Raw genomic sequence first — 17,768 nt, 5'->3', positions numbered from 1 at the left:
CTGTTCAAATTCAATTTTCAATAAGAAATCGTTGTCACGGATTTTGTATCTTGAAGAAAAAAAACATGCGATTTTTTCGATACACTTCTGAAAGCATTTTTTTCTGGACAAATGTTTGACCGAATTTAGCTTAAATACTTATAAAATACTCATTAAAAGTGATTTCATCTCGATTGATCAATAAATAAAAATGTACCTCGATTTTTAATAACATTTTCAAAATCGACGTTTCTCGACCAGAGAAGCACATTTTGAGAATGTTTTCACTATTTTCAAATATAACCAATGAAACCATTATTTTTGTACTTTTTGCTTTAATTCAAGCAAATGTAACGATATTCATTCAAAAAACTGTTCAAATTCAATTTTCAATAAGAAATCGTTGTCACGGATTTTGTATCCTGAAGAAAAAAAACATGCGATTTTTTCGGTACACTTTTTAATGCATTATTTTCTGGACATCTTTATGACCGAATTCAGCTTAATTACCTATAAAATACTCATTAAAAGTGATTTCATCTCGATTGATCAATAAATAAAAATGTACCTCGATTTTTAATAACATTTTCAAAATCGACGTTTCTCGACCAGAGAAGCACATTTTGAGAATTTTTTCACTATTTTCAAATATAATTACTGAAACCATAGTTTTTGTACTTTTTGCTTTAATTCAAGCAAATGTAACGATATTCATTCAAAAAACTGTTAAAATTCAATTTTCACTTAGAAATCGTGTTCACGGATTTTGTATCTTGAAGAAAAAAAACATGCGATTTTTTCGATACACTTTTGAATGCATCTTTTTCTGGACAAATTTTTGACCGAATTTAGCTTAAATACTTATAAAATACTCATTTAAAGTGATTTCATCTCGATTGATCAATAAATAAAAATGTACCTCGATTTTTAATAACATTTTCAAAATCGACGTTTCTCGACCAGAGAAGCACATTTTGAGAATTTTTTCACTATTTTCAAATATAACCAATGAAACCATTATTTTTGTACTTTTTGCTTTAATTCAAGCAAATGTAACGATATTCATTAAAAAAACTGTTCAAATTCAATTTTCAATAAGAAATCGTTGTCACGGATTTTGTATCCTGAAGAAAAAAAACATGCGATTTTTTCGGTACACTTTTTAATGCATTATTTTCTGGACATATTTATGACCCAATTCTGCTTAATTACCTATAAAATACTCATTAAAAGTGATTTCATCTCGATTGATCAATAAATAAAAATGTACCTCGATTTTTAATAACATTTTCAAAATCGACGTTTCTCGACCAGAGAAGCACATTTTGAGAATTTTTTCACTATTTTCAAATATAATTACTGAAACCATAGTTTTTGTACTTTTTGCTTTAATTCAAGCAAATGTAACGATATTCATTCAAAAAACTGTTAAAATTCAATTTTCACTTAGAAATCGTGTTCACGGATTTTGTATCTTGAAGAAAAAAAACATGCGATTTTTTCGATACACTTTTGAATGCATTTTTTTCTGGACAAATTTTTGACCGAATTTAGCTTAAATACTTATAAAATACTCATTAAAAGTGATTTCATCTCGATTGATCAATAAATAAAAATGTACCTCGATTTTTAATAACATTTTCAAAATCGACGTTTCTCGACCAGAGAAGCACAGTTTGAGAATTTTTTCACTATTTTCAAATATAATTACTGAAACCATAGTTTTTGTACTTTTTGCTTTAATTCAAGCAAATGTAACGATATTCATTCAAAAAACTGTTAAAATTCAATTTTCACTTAGAAATCGTGTTCACGGATTTTGTATCTTGAAGAAAAAAAAACATGCGATTTTTTCGATACACTTTTGAATGCATTTTTTTCTGGACAAATTTTTGATCGAATTTAGCTTAAATACTTATAAAATACTCATTAAAAGTGATTTCATCTCGATTGATCAATAAAAAAAAATGTACCTCGATTTTTAATAACATTTTCAAAATCGACGTTTCTCGACCAGAGAAGCACATTTTGAGAATGTTTTCACTATTTTCAAATATAACCAATGAAACCATTATTTTTGTACTTTTTGCTTTAATTCAAGCAAATGTAACGATATTCATTCAAAAAACTGTTCAAATTCGATTTTCAATAAGAAATCGTTGTCACGGATTTTGTATCCTGAAGAAAAAAAACATGCGATTTTTTCGGTACACTTTTTAATGCATTATTTTCTGGACATCTTTATGACCGAAATCAGCTTAATTACCTATAAAATACTCATTAAAAGTGATTTCATCTCGATTGATCAATAAATAAAAATGTACCTCGATTTTTAATAACATTTTCAAAATCGACGTTTCTCGACCAGAGAAGCACATTTTGAGAATTTTTTCACTATTTTCAAATATAATTACTGAAACCATAGTTTTTGTACTTTTTGCTTTAATTCAAGCAAATGTAACGATATTCATTCAAAAAACTGTTAAAATTCAGTTTTCACTAGAAATCGTCGGGTATTGTGGAAACACTTTGGCTTTTTACGTTACATGTGAGAGCTCACAACACCGCTCCCGGGTGGGCTCGAACCACCAACCTTTCGGTTAACAGCCGAACGCGCTAACCATTGCGCCACAGAAGCCCAAAGATTAAATGTTCGTCAGGTATTTTTAAAAAACTCTGAATTTTACGTTACATCTAAGACCTCACAACACCGCTCCCGGATGGGCTCGAACCACCAACCTTTCGGTTAACAGCCGAACGCGCTTACCATTGCGCCACGGAAGCCCAAAAATTAAATGTTCGTCAGTTATTTTTAAAAAACTCTGAATTTTACGTTACATCTAAGACCTCACAACACCGCTCCCGGATGGGCTCGAACCACCAACCTTTCGGTTAACAGCCGACGGCGTTAACCATTGCGCAACGGAAGCCCAAAGATTAAATGTTCGTCAGGTATTGTGGAAAAACTTTGGATTTTTACGTTACATGTGAGATTTCACAACACCGCTCCCGGGTGGGCTCGAACCACCAACCTTTCGGTTAACAGCCGAACGCGCTAACCATTGCGCCACAGAAGCCCAAAGATTAAATGTTCGTCAGGTATTTTTAAAAAACTCTGAATTTTACGTTACATCTAAGACCTCACAACACCGCTCCCGGATGGGCTCGAACCACCAACCTTTCGGTTAACAGCCGACGGCGTTAACCATTGCGCAACGGAAGCCCAAAGATTAAATGTTCGTCAGGTATTGTGGAAAAACTTTGGATTTTTACGTTACATGTGAGATTTCACAACACCGCTCCCGGGTGGGCTCGAACCACCAACCTTTCGGTTAACAGCCGAACGCGCTAACCATTGCGCCACGGAAGCCCAAAAATTAAATGGTCGTCGGGTATTGTGGAAACACTTTGGCTTTTTACGTTACATGTCAGAGCTCACAACACCGCTCCCGGGTGGGGTCGAACCACCAACCTTTCGGTTAACAGCCGAACGCGCTAACCATTGCGCCACGGAAGCCCAAAAATTAAATGGTCGTCGGGTTTTGTGGAAACACTTTGGCTTTTTACGTTACATGTGAGAGCTCACAACACCGCTCCCGGGTGGGCTCGAACCACCAACCTTTCGGTTAACAGCCGAACGCGCTAACCATTGCGCCACGGAAGCCCAAAAATTAAATGTTCGTCAGTTATTTTTAAAAAACTCTGAATTTTACGTTACATCTAAGACCTCACAACACCGCTCCCGGATGGGCTCGAACCACCAACCTTTCGGTTAACAGCCGACGGCGTTAACCATTGCGCAACGGAAGCCCAAAGATTAAATGTTCGTCAGGTATTGTGGAAAAACTTTGACTTTTTACGTCACATCTGAGACCTCACAACACCGCTCCCGGATGGGCTCGAACCACCAACCTTTCGGTTAACAGCCGAACGCGCTAACCATTGCGCCACGGAAGCTCAAAAATTAAATGGTCGTCAGGTATTGTGGAAAAACTTTGACTTTTTACGTCACATCTGAGACCTCACAACACCGCTCCCGGATGGTCTCGAACCACCAACCTTTCAGTTAACAGCCGAACGCGCTAACCATTGCGCCACGGAAGCCCAAAGATTAAATGTTCGTCAGGTATTTTTAAAAAACTCTGAATTTTACGTTACATCTAAGACCTCACAACACCGCTCCCGGATGGGCTCGAACCACCAACCTTTCGGTTAACAGCCGACGGCGTTAACCATTGCGCAACGGAAGCCCAAAGATTAAATGTTCGTCAGGTATTGTGGAAAAACTTTGGATTTTTACGTTACCTGTGAGATTTCACAACTCCGCTCCCGGGTGGGCTCGAACCACCAACCTATTAGTTAACAGCCGAACGCGCTAACCATTGAGCCACGGAAGCCCAAAAATTAAATGGTCGTCAGGTATTGTGGAAAAACTTTGGCTTTTTACGTTACATTTGAGACTTCACAACACTGCTCCCGGGTGGGCTCGAACCACCAACCTTAAGCTTAACATCCGAACACGCTAACCATGGAGCCAAGGAAGCCCAAAAATTAAATGTTCGTCAGTTATTTTTAAAAAACTCTGAATTTTACGTTACATCTAAGACCTCACAACACGGTCCCGGGTGGGCTCGAACCACCAACCTTTCGGTTAACAGCCGAACGCGCTAACCATTGCGCCACGGAAGCTCAAAAATTAAATGGTCGTCAGGTATTGTGGAAAAACTTTGGCATTTGACATTACGTTTGAGATCTCACAACACCGCTCCCGGGTGGGCTCGAACTACCAACCTTTCGGTTAACAGCCGAACGCGCTAACCATTGCGCCACGGAAGCTCAAAAATTAAACGGTCGTCAGGTATTGTGGAAAAACTTTGGCTTTTTACGTTACATTTGAGACTTCACAACACGGCAGCCGGGTGGGGTCGAACCACCAACCTTTTGGTTAACATCCGACGGCGTTAACCATTGCGCAACGGAAGCCCAAAAGATTAAATGTTCGTCAGGTATTGTGGAAAAACTTTGGCTTTTTAAGTTACATGTGAGAGCTCACAACACCGCTCCCGGGTGGGCTCGAACCACCAACCTTTCGGTTAACAGCTGAACGCTCTAACCAATGCGCCACGGAAGCCCAAAAATTAAATGTTCGTCAGTTATTTTTAAAAAACTCTGAATTTTACGTTACATCTAAGACCTCACAACACCGCTCCCGGATGGGCTCGAACCACCAACCTTTCGGTTAACAGCCGACGGCGTTAACCATTGCGCAACGGAAGCCCAAAGATTAAATGTTCGTCAGGTATTGTGGAAAAACTTTGACTTTTTACGTCACATCTGAGACCTCACAACACCGCTCACGGATGGGCTCGAACCACCAACCTTTCGGTTAACAGCCGAACGCGCTAACCATTGCGCCACGGAAGCCCAAAAATTAAATGGTCGTCGGGTATTGTGGAAACACTTTGGCTTTTTACGTTACATGTGAGAGCTCACAACACCGCTCCCGGGTGGGGTCGAACCACCAACCTTTCGGTTAACAGCCGATCGCGCTAACCATTGCGCCACGGAAGCCCAAAAATTAAATGGTCGTCGGGTATTGTGGAAACACTTTGGCTTTTTACGTTACATGTGAGAGCTCACAACACCGCTCCCGGGTGGGCTCGAACCACCAACCTTTCGGTTAACAGCCGAACGCGCTAACCATTGCGCCACAGAAGCCCAAAGATTAAATGTTCGTCAGGTATTTTTAAAAAACTCTGAATTTTACGTTACATCTAAGACCTCACAACACCGCTCCCGGATGGGCTCGAACCACCAACCTTTCGGTTAACAGCCGAACGCGCTAACCATTGCGCCACGGAAGCTCAAAAATTAAATGGTCGTCAGGTATTGTGGAAAAACTTTGGCATTTGACATTACGTTTGAGATCTCACAACACCGCTCCCGGGTGGGCTCGAACCACCAACCTTTCGGTTAACAGCCGAACGCGCTAACCATTGCGCCACGGAAGCTCAAAAATTAAACGGTCGTCAGGTATTGTGGAAAAACTTTGGCTTTTTTCGTTACATTTGAGACTTCACAACACGGCAGCCGGGTGGGGTCGAACCACCAACCTTTTGGTTAACATCCGACGGCGTTAACCATTGCGCAACGGAAGCCCAAAAGATTAAATGTTCGTCAGGTATTGTGGAAAAACTTTGGCTTTTTAAGTTACATGTGAGAGCTCACAACACCGCTCCCGGGTGGGCTCGAACCACCAACCTTTCGGTTAACAGCCGAATGCGCTAACCATTGCGCCACAGAAGCCCAAAGATTAAATGTACGTCAGGTATTTTTAAAAAACTCTGAATTTTACGTTACATCTAAGACCTCACAACACCGCTCCCGGATGGGCTCGAACCACCAACCTTTCGGTTAACAGCCGAACGCGCTAACCATTGCGCCACGGAAGCCCAAAAATTAAATGTTCGTCACTTATTTTTAAAAAACTCTGAATTTTACGTTACATCTAAGACCTCACAACACCGCTCCCGGATGGGCTCGAACCACCAACCTTTCGGTTAACAGCCGACGGCGTTAACCATTGCGCAACGGAAGCCCAAAGATTAAAGTTCGTCAGGTATTGTGGAAAAACTTTGGATTTTTACGTTACATGTGAGATTTCACAACACCGCTCCCGGGTGGGCTCGAACCACCAACCTTTCGGTTAACAGCCGAACGCGCTAACCATTGCGCCACGGAAGCCCAAAAAATAAATGGTCGTCGGGTATTGTGGAAACACTTTGGCTTTTTACGTTACATGTCAGAGCTCACAACACCGCTCCCGGGTGGGGTCGAACCACCAACCTTTCGGTTAACAGCCGAACGCGCTAACCATTGCGCCACGGAAGCCCAAAAATTAAATGGTCGTCGGGTATTGTGGAAACACTTTGGCTTTTTACGTTACATGTGAGAGCTCACAACACCGCTCCCGGGTGGGCTCGAACCACCAACCTTTCGGTTAACAGCCGAACGCGCTAACCATTGCGCCACAGAAGCCCAAAGATTAAATGTTCGTCAGGTATTTTTAAAAAACTCTGAATTTTACGTTACATCTAAGACCTCACAACACCGCTCCCGGATGGGCTCGAACCACCAACCTTTCGGTTAACAGCCGAACGCGCTAACCATTGCGCCACGGAAGCCCAAAAATTAAATGTTCGTCAGTTATTTTTAAAAAACTCTGAATTTTACGTTACATCTAAGACCTCACAACACCGCTCCCGGATGGGCTCGAACCACCAACCTTTCGGTTAACAGCCGACGGCGTTAACCATTGCGCAACGGAAGCCCAAATATTAAATGTTCGTCAGGTATTGTGGAAAAACTTTGACTTTTTACGTCACATCTGAGACCTCACAACACCGCTCCCGGATGGGCTCGAACCACCAACCTTTCGGTTAACATCCGAACGCGCTAACCATTGCGCCACGGAAGCTCAAAAATTAAATGGTCGTCAGGTATTGTGGAAAAACTTTGACTTTTTACGTCACATCTGAGACCTCACAACACCGCTCCCGGATGGTCTCGAACCACCAACCTTTCAGTTAACAGCCGAACGCGCTAACCATTGCGCCACGGAAGCCCAAAGATTAAATGTTCGTCAGGTATTTTTAAAAAACTCTGAATTTTACGTTACATCTAAGACCTCACAACACCGCTCCCTGATGGGCTCGAACCACCAACCTTTCGGTTAACAGCCGACGGCGTTAACCATTGCGCAACGGAAGCCCAAAGATTAAATGTTCGTCAGGTATTGTGGAAAAACTTTGGATTTTTACGTTACCTGTGAGATTTCACAACTCCGCTCCCGGGTGGGCTCGAACCACCAACCTTTCGGTTAACAGCCGAACGCGCTAACCATTGCGCCACGGAAGCCCAAAAATTAAATGGTCGTCGGGTATTGTGGAAACACTTTGGCTTTTTACGTTACATGTGAGAGCTCACAACACCGCTCCCGGGTGGGCTCGAACCACCAACCTTTCGGTTAACAGCCGAACGCGCTAACCATTGCGCCACAGAAGCCCAAAGATTAAATGTTCGTCAGGTATTTTTAAAAAACTCTGAATTTTACGTTACATCTTAGACCTCACAACACCGCTCCCGGATGGGCTCGAACCACCAACCTTTCGGTTAACAGCCGAACGCGCTAACCATTGCGCCACGGAAGCCCAAAAATTAAATGTTCGTCAGTTATTTTTAAAAAACTCTGAATTTTACGTCACATCTGAGACCTCACAACACCGCTCCCGGATGGTCTCGAACCACCAACCTTTCAGTTAACAGCCGAACGCGCTAACCATTGCGCCACGGAAGCCCAAAGATTAAATGTTCGTCAGGTATTTTTAAAAAACTCTGAATTTTACGTTACATCTAAGACCTCACAACACCGCTCCCGGATGGGCTCGAACCACCAACCTTTCGGTTAACAGCTGACGGCGTTAACCATTGCGCAACGGAAGCCCAAAGATTAAATGTTCGTCAGGTATTGTGGAAAAACTTTGGATTTTTACGTTACCTGTGAGATTTCACAACTCCGCTCCCGGGTGGGCTCGAACCACCAACCTTTCGGTTAACAGCCGAACGCGCTAACCATTGCGCCACGGAAGCCCAAAAATTAAATGGTCGTCGGGTATTGTGGAAACACTTTGGCTTTTTACGTTACATGTGAGAGCTCACAACACCGCTCCCGGGTGGGCTCGAACCACCAACCTTTCGGTTAACAGCCGAACGCGCTAACCATTGCGCCACAGAAGCCCAAAGATTAAATGTTCGTCAGGTATTTTTAAAAAACTCTGAATTTTACGTTACATCTAAGACCTCACAACACCGCTCCCGGATGGGCTCGAACCACCAACCTTTCGGTTAACAGCCGAACGCGCTAACCATTGCGCCACGGAAGCCCAAAAATTAAATGTTCGTCAGTTATTTTTAAAAAACTCTGAATTTTACGTTACATCTAAGACCTCACAACACCGCTCCCGGATGGGCTCGAACCACCAACCTTTCGGTTAACAGCCGACGGCGTTAACCATTGCGCAACGGAAGCCCAAATATTAAATGTTCGTCAGGTATTGTGGAAAAACTTTGACTTTTTACGTCACATCTGAGACCTCACAACACCGCTCCCGGATGGGCTCGAACCACCAACCTTTCGGTTAACAGCCGAACGCGCTAACCATTGCGCCACGGAAGCTCAAAAATTAAATGGTCGTCAGGTATTGTGGAAAAACTTTGACTTTTTACGTCACATCTGAGACCTCACAACACCGCTCCCGGATGGTCTCGAACCACCAACCTTTCAGTTAACAGCCGAACGCGCTAACCATTGCGCCACGGAAGCCCAAAGATTAAATGTTCGTCAGGTATTTTTAAAAAACTCTGAATTTTACGTTACATCTAAGACCTCACAACACCGCTCCCGGATGGGCTCGAACCACCAACCTTTCGGTTAACAGCCGACGGCGTTAACCATTGCGCAACGGAAGCCCAAAGATTAAATGTTCGTCAGGTATTGTGGAAAAACTTTGGATTTTTACGTTACCTGTGAGATTTCACAACTCCGCTCCCGGGTGGGCTCGAACCACCAACCTATTAGTTAACAGCCGAACGCGCTAACCATTGAGCCACGGAAGCCCAAAAATTAAATGGTCGTCAGGTATTGTGGAGAAACTTTGGCTTTTTACGTTACATTTGAGACTTCACAACACTGCTCCCGGGTGGGCTCGAACCACCAACCTTAAGCTTAACATCCGAACACGCTAACCATGGAGCCAAGGAAGCCCAAAAACTAAATGTTCGTCAGTTATTTTTAAAAACCTCTGAATTTTACGTTACATCTAAGACCTCACAACACCGCTCCCGGATGGGCTCGAACCACCAACCTTTCGGTTAACAGCCGACGGCGTTAACCATTGCGCAACGGAAGCCCAAATATTAAATGTTCGTCAGGTATTGTGGAAAAACTTTGACTTTTTACGTCACATCTGAGACCTCACAACACCGCTCCCGGATGGGCTCGAACCACCAACCTTTCGGTTAACAGCCGAACGCGCTAACCATTGCGCCACGGAAGCTCAAAAATTAAATGGTCGTCAGGTATTGTGGAAAAACTTTGACTTTTTACGTCACATCTGAGACCTCACAACACCGCTCCCGGATGGTCTCGAACCACCAACCTTTCAGTTAACAGCCGAACGCGCTAACCATTGCGCCACGGAAGCCCAAAGTTTAAATGTTCGTCAGGTATTTTTAAAAAACTCTGAATTTTACGTTACATCTAAGACCTCACAACACCGCTCCCGGATGGGCTCGAACCACCAACCTTTCGGTTAACAGCCGACGGCGTTAACCATTGCGCAACGGAAGCCCAAAGATTAAATGTTCGTCAGGTATTGTGGAAAAACTTTGGATTTTTACGTTACCTGTGAGATTTCACAACTCCGCTCCCGGGTGGGCTCGAACCACCAACCTATTAGTTAACAGCCGAACGCGCTAACCATTGAGCCACGGAAGCCCAAAAATCAAATGGTCGTCAGGTATTGTGGAGAAACTTTGGCTTTTTACGTTACATTTGAGACTTCACAACACTGCTCCCGGGTGGGCTCGAACCACCAACCTTAAGCTTAACATCCGAACACGCTAACCATGGAGCCAAGGAAGCCCAAAAATTAAATGTTCGTCAGTTATTTTTAAAAAACTCTGAATTTTACGTTACATCTAAGACCTCACAACACGGTCCCGGATGGGCTCGAAACACCAACCTTTCGGTTAACAGCCGACGGCGTTAACCATTGCGCAACGGAAGCCCAAATATTAAATGTTCGTCAGGTATTGTGGAAAAACTTTGACTTTTTACGTCACATCTGAGACCTCACAACACCGCTCCCGGATGGGCTCGAACCACCAACCTTTCGGTTAACAGCCGAACACGCTAACCATTGCGCCACGGAAGCTCAAAAATTAAATGGTCGTCAGGTATTGTGGAAAAACTTTGACTTTTTACGTCACATCTGAGACCTCACAACACCGCTCCCGGATGGTCTCGAACCACCAACCTTTCAGTTAACAGCCGAACGCGCTAACCATTGCGCCACGGAAGCCCAAAGATTAAATGTTCGTCAGGTATTTTTAAAAAACTCTGAATTTTACGTTACATCTAAGACCTCACAACACCGCTCCCGGATGGGCTCGAACCACCAACCTTTCGGTTAACAGCCGACGGCGTTAACCATTGCGCAACGGAAGCCCAAAGATTAAATGTTCGTCAGGTATTGTGGAAAAACTTTGGATTTTTACGTTACCTGTGAGATTTCACAACTCCGCTCCCGGGTGGGCTCGAACCACCAACCTATTAGTTAACAGCCGAACGCGCTAACCATTGAGCCACGGAAGCCCAAAAATTAATTGGTCGTCAGGTATTGTGGAGAAACTTTGGCTTTCTACGTTACATTTGAGACTTCACAACACTGCTCCCGGGTGGGCTCGAACCACCAACCTTAAGCTTAACATCCGAACACGCTAACCATGGAGCCAAGGAAGCCCAAAAATTAAATGTTCGTCAGTTATTTTTAAAAAACTCTGAATTTTACGTTACATCTAAGACCTCACAACACGGTCCCGGGTGGGCTCGAACCACCAACCTTTCGGTTAACAGCCGAACGCGCTAACCATTGCGCCACGGAAGCTCAAAAATTAAATGGTCGTCAGGTATTGTGGAAAAACTTTGGCATTTGACATTACGTTTGAGATCTCACAACACCGCTCCCGGGTGGGCTCGAACCACCAACCTTTCGGTTAACAGCCGAACGCGCTAACCATTGCGCCACGGAAGCTCAAAAATTAAACGGTCGTCAGGTATTGTGGAAAAACTTTGGCTTTTTACGTTACATTTGAGACTTCACAACACGGCAGCCGGGTGGGCTCGAACCACCAACCTTTTGGTTAACATCCGAACGCGCTAACCTTCGAGCCAAGGAAGCTCAGAAATGAAATGGTCGTCAGGTATTGTGGAAAAACTCTGACTTTTTACGTCACATCAGAGACTTCAAAACACCGCTCCCGGATGGGCTCGAACCACAAACCTTTTGAATAACAGCTGAACGCGCTAACCATTGCGCCACGGAAGCCCAAAAATTAAATGTTCGTCAGATATTTTTAAAAAACTCTGAATTTTACGTTACATCTAAGACCTCACAACACCGCTCCCGGATGGGCTCGAACCACCAACCTTTCGGTTAACAGCCGACGGCGTTAACCATTGCGCAACGGAAGTCCAAAGATTAAATGTTCGTCAGGTATTGTGGAAAAACTTTGGATTTTTACGTTACCTGTGAGATTTCACAACTCCGCTCCCGGGTGGGCTCGAACCACCAACCTATTAGTTAACAGCCGAACGCGCTAACCATTGAGCCACGGAAGCCCAAAAATTAAATGGTCGTCAGGTATTGTGGAAAAACTTTGGCTTTTTACGTTACATTTGAGACTTCACAACACTGCTCCCGGGTGGGCTCGAACCACCAACCTTAAGCTTAACATCCGAACACGCTAACCATGGAGCCAAGGAAGCTCAGAAATGAAATGGTCGTCAGGTATTGTGGAAAAACTTTGACTTTTTACGTCACATCTGAGACTTCACAACACCGCTCCCGGATGGGCTCGAACCACCAACCTTTCGGTTAGCAGCCGAACGGGCTAACCATTGCGCCACGGAAGCCCAAAAATTAAATGTTCGTCAGTTATTTTTAAAAAACTCTGAATTTTACGTTACATCAAAACCTCACAACACCGCTCCCGGATGGGCTCGAACCACCAACCTTTCGGTTAACAGCCGACGGCGTTAACCATTGCGCAACGGAAGCCCAAAGATTAAATGTTCGTCAGGTATTGTGGAAAAACTTTGGATTTTTACGTTACCTGTGAGATTTCACAACTCCGCTCCCGGGTTGGCTCGAACCACCAACCTATTAGTTAACAGCCGAACGCGCTAACCATTGAGCCACGGAAGCCCAAAAATTAAATGATCGTCAGGTATTGTGGAAAAACTTTGGCTTTTTACGTTACATTTGAGACTTCACAACACTGCTCCCGGGTGGGCTCGAACCACCAACCTTAAGCTTAACATCCGAACACGCTAACCATGGAGCCAAGGAAGCTCAGAAATGAAATGGTCGTCAGGTATTGTGGAAAAACTCTGACTTTTTACGTCACATTCGAGACTTCAAAACACCGCTCCCGGATGGGCTCGAACCACAAACCTTTTGAATAACAGCTGAACGCGCTAACCATTGCGCCACGGAAGCCCAAAAATTAAATGTTCGTCAGATATTTTTAAAAAACTCTGAATTTTACGTTACATCTAAGACCTCACAACACCGCTCCCGGATGGGCTCGAACCACCAACCTTTCGGTTAACAGCCGACGGCGTTAACCATTGCGCAACGGAAGTCCAAAGATTAAATGTTCGTCAGGTATTGTGGAAAAACTTTGGATTTTTACGTTACCTGTGAGATTTCACAACTCCGCTCCCGGGTGGGCTCGAACCACCAACCTATTAGTTAACAGCCGAACGCGCTAACCATTGAGCCACGGAAGCCCAAAAATTAAATGGTCGTCAGGTATTGTGGAAAAACTTTGGCTTTTTACGTTACATTTGAGACTTCACAACACTGCTCCCGGGTGGGCTCGAACCACCAACCTTAAGCTTAACATCCGAACACGCTAATTATGGAGCCAAGGAAGCTCAGAAATGAAATGGTCGTCAGGTATTGTGGAAAAACTTTGACTTTTTACGTCACATCTGAGACTTCACAACACCGCTCCCGGATGGGCTCGAACCACCAACCTTTCGGTTAGCAGCCGAACGCGCTAACCATTGCGCCACGGAAGCCCAAAAATTAAATGTTCGTCAGTTATTTTTAAAAAACTCTGAATTTTACGTTACATCAAAACCTCACAACACCGCTCCCGGATGGGCTCGAACCACCAACCTTTCGGTTAACAGCCGACGGCGTTAACCATTGCGCAACGGAAGCCCAAAGATTAAATGTTCGTCAGGTATTGTGGAAAAACTTTGGATTTTTACGTTACCTGTGAGATTTCACAACTCCGCTCCCGGGTTGGCTCGAACCACCAACCTATTAGTTAACAGCCGAACGCGCTAACCATTGAGCCACGGAAGCCCAAAAATTAAATGATCGTCAGGTATTGTGGAAAAACTTTGGCTTTTTACGTTACATTTGAGACTTCACAACACTGCTCCCGGGTGGGCTCGAACCACCAACCTTAAGCTTAACATCCGAACACGCTAACCATGGAGCCAAGGAAGCTCAGAAATGAAATGGTCGTCAGGTATTGTGGAAAAACTTTGATTTTACGTCACATCTGAGACCTCACAACACCGCTCACGGATGGGCTCGAACCACCAACCTTTCGGTTAACAGCCGAACGCGCTAACCATTGCGCCACGGAAGCCCAAAAATTAAATGTTCGTCAGTTATTTTTAAAAAACTCTGAATTTTACGTTACATCTAAGACCTCACAACACCGCTCCCAGATGGGCTCGAACCACCAACCTTTCGGTTAACAGCCGACGGCGTTAACCATTGCGCAACGGAAGCCCAAGGATTAAATGTTCGTCAGGTATTGTGGAAAAACTTTGGATATTTACGTTACATGTGAGATTTCACAACACCGCTCCCGGGTGGGCTCGAACCACCAACCTTTCGGTTAACAGCCGAACGCGCTAACCATTGCGCCAGGGAAGCTCAAAAATTAAATGGTCGTCAGGTATTGTGGAAAAACTTTGGCATTTGACATTACGTTTGAGATCTCACAACACCGCTCCCGGGTGGGCTCGAACCACCAACCTTTCGGTTAACAGCCGAACGCGCTAACCATTGCGCCACGGAAGCCCAAAAATTAAACGGTCGTCAGGTATTGTGGAAAAACTTTGGCTTTTCACGTTACATTTGGGACTTCACAACACGGCAGCCGGGTGGGCTCGAACCACCAACCTTTTGGTTAACATCCGAACGCGCTAACCTTCGAGCCAAGGAAGCTCAGAAATGAAATGGTCGTCAGGTATTGTGGAAAAACTCTGACTTTTTACGTCACATCAGAGACTTCAAAACACCGCTCCCGGATGGGCTCGAACCACAAACCTTTTGAATAAGAGCTGAACGCGCTAACCATTGCGCCACGGAAGCCCAAAAATTAAATGTTCGTCAGATATTTTTAAAAAACTCTGAATTTTACGTTACATCTAAGACCTCACAACACCGCTCCCGGATGGGCTCGAACCACCAACCTTTCGGTTAACAGCCGACGGCGTTAACCATTGCGCAACGGAAGCCCTAAGATTAAATGTTCGTCAGGTATTGTGGCAAAACTTTGGATTTTTACGTTACCTGTGAGATTTCACAACTCCGCTCCCGGGTTGGCTCGAACCACCAACCTATTAGTTAACAGCCGAACGCGCTAACCATTGAGCCACGGAAGCCCAAAAATTAAATGGTCGTCAGGTATTGTGGAAAAACTTTGGCTTTTTACGTTACATTTGAGACTTCACAACACTGCTCCCGGGTGGGCTCGAACCACCAACCTTAAGCTTAACATCCGAACACGCTAACCATGGAGCCAAGGAAGCTCAGAAATGAAATGGTCGTCAGGTATTGTGGAAAAACTTTGATTTTACGTCACATCTGAGACCTCACAACACCGCTCACGGATGGGCTCGAACCACCAACCTTTCGGTTAACAGCCGAACGCGCTAACCATTGCGCCACGGAAGCCCAAAAATTAAATGTTCGTCAGTTATTTTTAAAAAACTCTGAATTTTACGTTACATCTAAGACCTCACAACACCGCTCCCAGATGGGCTCGAACCACCAACCTTTCGGTTAACAGCCGACGGCGTTAACCATTGCGCAACGGAAGCCCAAAGATTAAATGTTCGTCAGGTATTGTGGAAAAACTTTGGATTTTTACGTTACATGTGAAAATTCACAACACCGCTCCCGGGTGGGCTCGAACCACCAACCTTTCGTTTAACAGCCGAACGCGCTAACCATTGCGCCACGGAAGCTCAAAAATTAAATGGTCGTCAGGTATTGTGGAAAAACTTTGGCATTTGACATTACGTTTGAGATCTCACAACACCGCTCCCGGGTGGGCTCGAACCACCAACCTTACGGTTAACAGCCGAACGCGCTAACCATTGCGCCACGGAAGCTCAAAAATTAAACGGTCGTCAGGTATTGTGGAAAAACTTTGGCTTTTTACGTTACATTTGAGACTTCACAACACGGCAGCCGGGTGGGCTCGAACCACCAACCTTTTGGTTAACATCCGAACGCGCTAACCTTCGAGCCAAGGAAGCTCAGAAATGAAATGGTCGTCAGGTATTGTGGAAAAACTCTGACTTTTTACGTCACATCAGAGACTTCAAAACACCGCTTCCGGATGGGCTCGAACCACAAACCTTTTGAATAACAGCTGAACGCGCTAACCATTTCGCCACGGAAGCCCAAAAATTAAATGTTCGTCAGATATTTTTAAAAAACTCTGAATTTTACGTTACATCTAAGACCTCACAACACCGCTCTCGGATGGGCTCGAACCACCAACCTTTCGGTTAACAGCCGACGGCGTTAACCATTGCGCAACGGAAGCCCAAAGATTAAATGTTCGTCAGGTATTGTGGAAAAACTTTGTATTTTTACGTTACCTGTGAGATTTCACAACTCCGCTCCCGGGTGGGCTCGAACCACCAACCTATTAGTTAACAGCCGAACGCGCTAACCATTGAGCCACGGAAGCCCAAAAATTAAATGGTCGTCAGGTATTGTGGAAAAACTTTGGCTTTTTACGTTACATTTGAGACTTCACAACAATGCTCCCGGGTGGGCTCGAACCACCAACCTTAAGCTTAACATCCGAACACGCTAACCATGGAGCCAAGGAAGCTCAGAAATGAAATGGTCGTCAGGTATTGTGGAAAAACTCTGACTTTTTACGTCACATCAGAGACTTCAAAACACCGCTCCCGGATGGGCTCGAACCACAAACATTTTGAATAACAGCTGAACGCGCTAACCATTGCGCCACGGAAGCCCAAAAATTAAATGTTCGTCAGATATTTTTAAAAAACTCTGAATTTTACGTTACATCTAAGACCTCACAACACCGCTCCCGGATGGGCTCGAACCACCAACCTTTCGGTTAACAGCCGACGGCGTTAACCATTGCGCAACGGAAGTCCAAAGATTAAATGTTCGTCAGGTATTGTGGAAAAAATTTGGATTTTTACGTTACATGTGAGATTTCACAACACCGCTCCCGGGTGGGCTCGAACCACCAACCTTTCGGTTAACAGCCGAACGCGCTAACCATTGCGCCACGGAAGCTCAAAAATTAAACGGTCGTCAGGTATTGTGGAAAAACTTTGGCTTTTTACGTTACATTTGAGACTTCACAACACTGCTCCCGGGTGGGCTCGAACCACCAACCTTAAGCTTAACATCCGAACACGCTAACCATGGAGCCAAGGAAGATCAGAAATGAAATGGTCGTCAGGTATTGTGGAAAAACTTTGACTTTTTACGTCACATCTGAGACTTCACAACACCGCTCCCGGATGGGCTCGAACCACCAACCTTTCGGTTAACAGCCGAACGCGCTAACCATTGCGCCACGGAAGCCCAAAAATTAAATGTTCGTCAGTTATTTTTAAAAAACTCTGAATTTTACGT

The 17,768-nt window shown here is 44.2% G+C and overlaps 11 non-coding genes across 11 annotated transcripts; all 11 read right to left on the bottom strand.

Annotated features, from left to right (window-relative positions):
* Positions 1-3,276: 3,276 nt before the first annotated feature.
* On the bottom strand, positions 3,277-3,349 carry TRNAN-GUU (transfer RNA asparagine (anticodon GUU)). Its single transcript has one exon. It is a non-coding gene; the product is annotated as a tRNA-Asn (tRNA).
* A 221-nt stretch (positions 3,350-3,570) lies between these two features.
* On the bottom strand, positions 3,571-3,643 carry TRNAN-GUU (transfer RNA asparagine (anticodon GUU)). Its single transcript has one exon. It is a non-coding gene; the product is annotated as a tRNA-Asn (tRNA).
* A 2,274-nt stretch (positions 3,644-5,917) lies between these two features.
* TRNAN-GUU (transfer RNA asparagine (anticodon GUU)) lies at positions 5,918-5,990 on the bottom strand. Its single transcript has one exon. It is a non-coding gene; the product is annotated as a tRNA-Asn (tRNA).
* Positions 5,991-6,650: 660 nt separating this feature from the next.
* On the bottom strand, positions 6,651-6,723 carry TRNAN-GUU (transfer RNA asparagine (anticodon GUU)). The gene has a single exon. It is a non-coding gene; the product is annotated as a tRNA-Asn (tRNA).
* Positions 6,724-7,823: 1,100 nt separating this feature from the next.
* On the bottom strand, positions 7,824-7,896 carry TRNAN-GUU (transfer RNA asparagine (anticodon GUU)). The gene has a single exon. It is a non-coding gene; the product is annotated as a tRNA-Asn (tRNA).
* Positions 7,897-8,555: 659 nt separating this feature from the next.
* TRNAN-GUU (transfer RNA asparagine (anticodon GUU)) lies at positions 8,556-8,628 on the bottom strand. The gene has a single exon. It is a non-coding gene; the product is annotated as a tRNA-Asn (tRNA).
* A 3,151-nt stretch (positions 8,629-11,779) lies between these two features.
* On the bottom strand, positions 11,780-11,852 carry TRNAN-GUU (transfer RNA asparagine (anticodon GUU)). Its single transcript has one exon. It is a non-coding gene; the product is annotated as a tRNA-Asn (tRNA).
* An 808-nt stretch (positions 11,853-12,660) lies between these two features.
* On the bottom strand, positions 12,661-12,733 carry TRNAS-GCU (transfer RNA serine (anticodon GCU)). Its single transcript has one exon. It is a non-coding gene; the product is annotated as a tRNA-Ser (tRNA).
* A 1,100-nt stretch (positions 12,734-13,833) lies between these two features.
* Positions 13,834-13,906, bottom strand: TRNAS-GCU (transfer RNA serine (anticodon GCU)). Its single transcript has one exon. It is a non-coding gene; the product is annotated as a tRNA-Ser (tRNA).
* A 951-nt stretch (positions 13,907-14,857) lies between these two features.
* TRNAN-GUU (transfer RNA asparagine (anticodon GUU)) lies at positions 14,858-14,930 on the bottom strand. The gene has a single exon. It is a non-coding gene; the product is annotated as a tRNA-Asn (tRNA).
* Positions 14,931-17,350: 2,420 nt separating this feature from the next.
* TRNAN-GUU (transfer RNA asparagine (anticodon GUU)) lies at positions 17,351-17,423 on the bottom strand. Its single transcript has one exon. It is a non-coding gene; the product is annotated as a tRNA-Asn (tRNA).
* Between the last annotated feature and the right edge of the window lie 345 nt (positions 17,424-17,768).

The sequence above is a fragment of the Phalangium opilio genome, unplaced genomic scaffold (genome assembly GCF_054372755.1).
Source record: "Phalangium opilio isolate 3A_F unplaced genomic scaffold, DU_Popi_V2 ptg000352l_1, whole genome shotgun sequence".
NCBI lineage: Eukaryota > Metazoa > Arthropoda > Arachnida > Opiliones > Phalangiidae > Phalangium > Phalangium opilio.
Note: the sequence above shows the minus strand (reverse complement) of the source record. Positions and strands in the feature narration are given on the sequence as shown.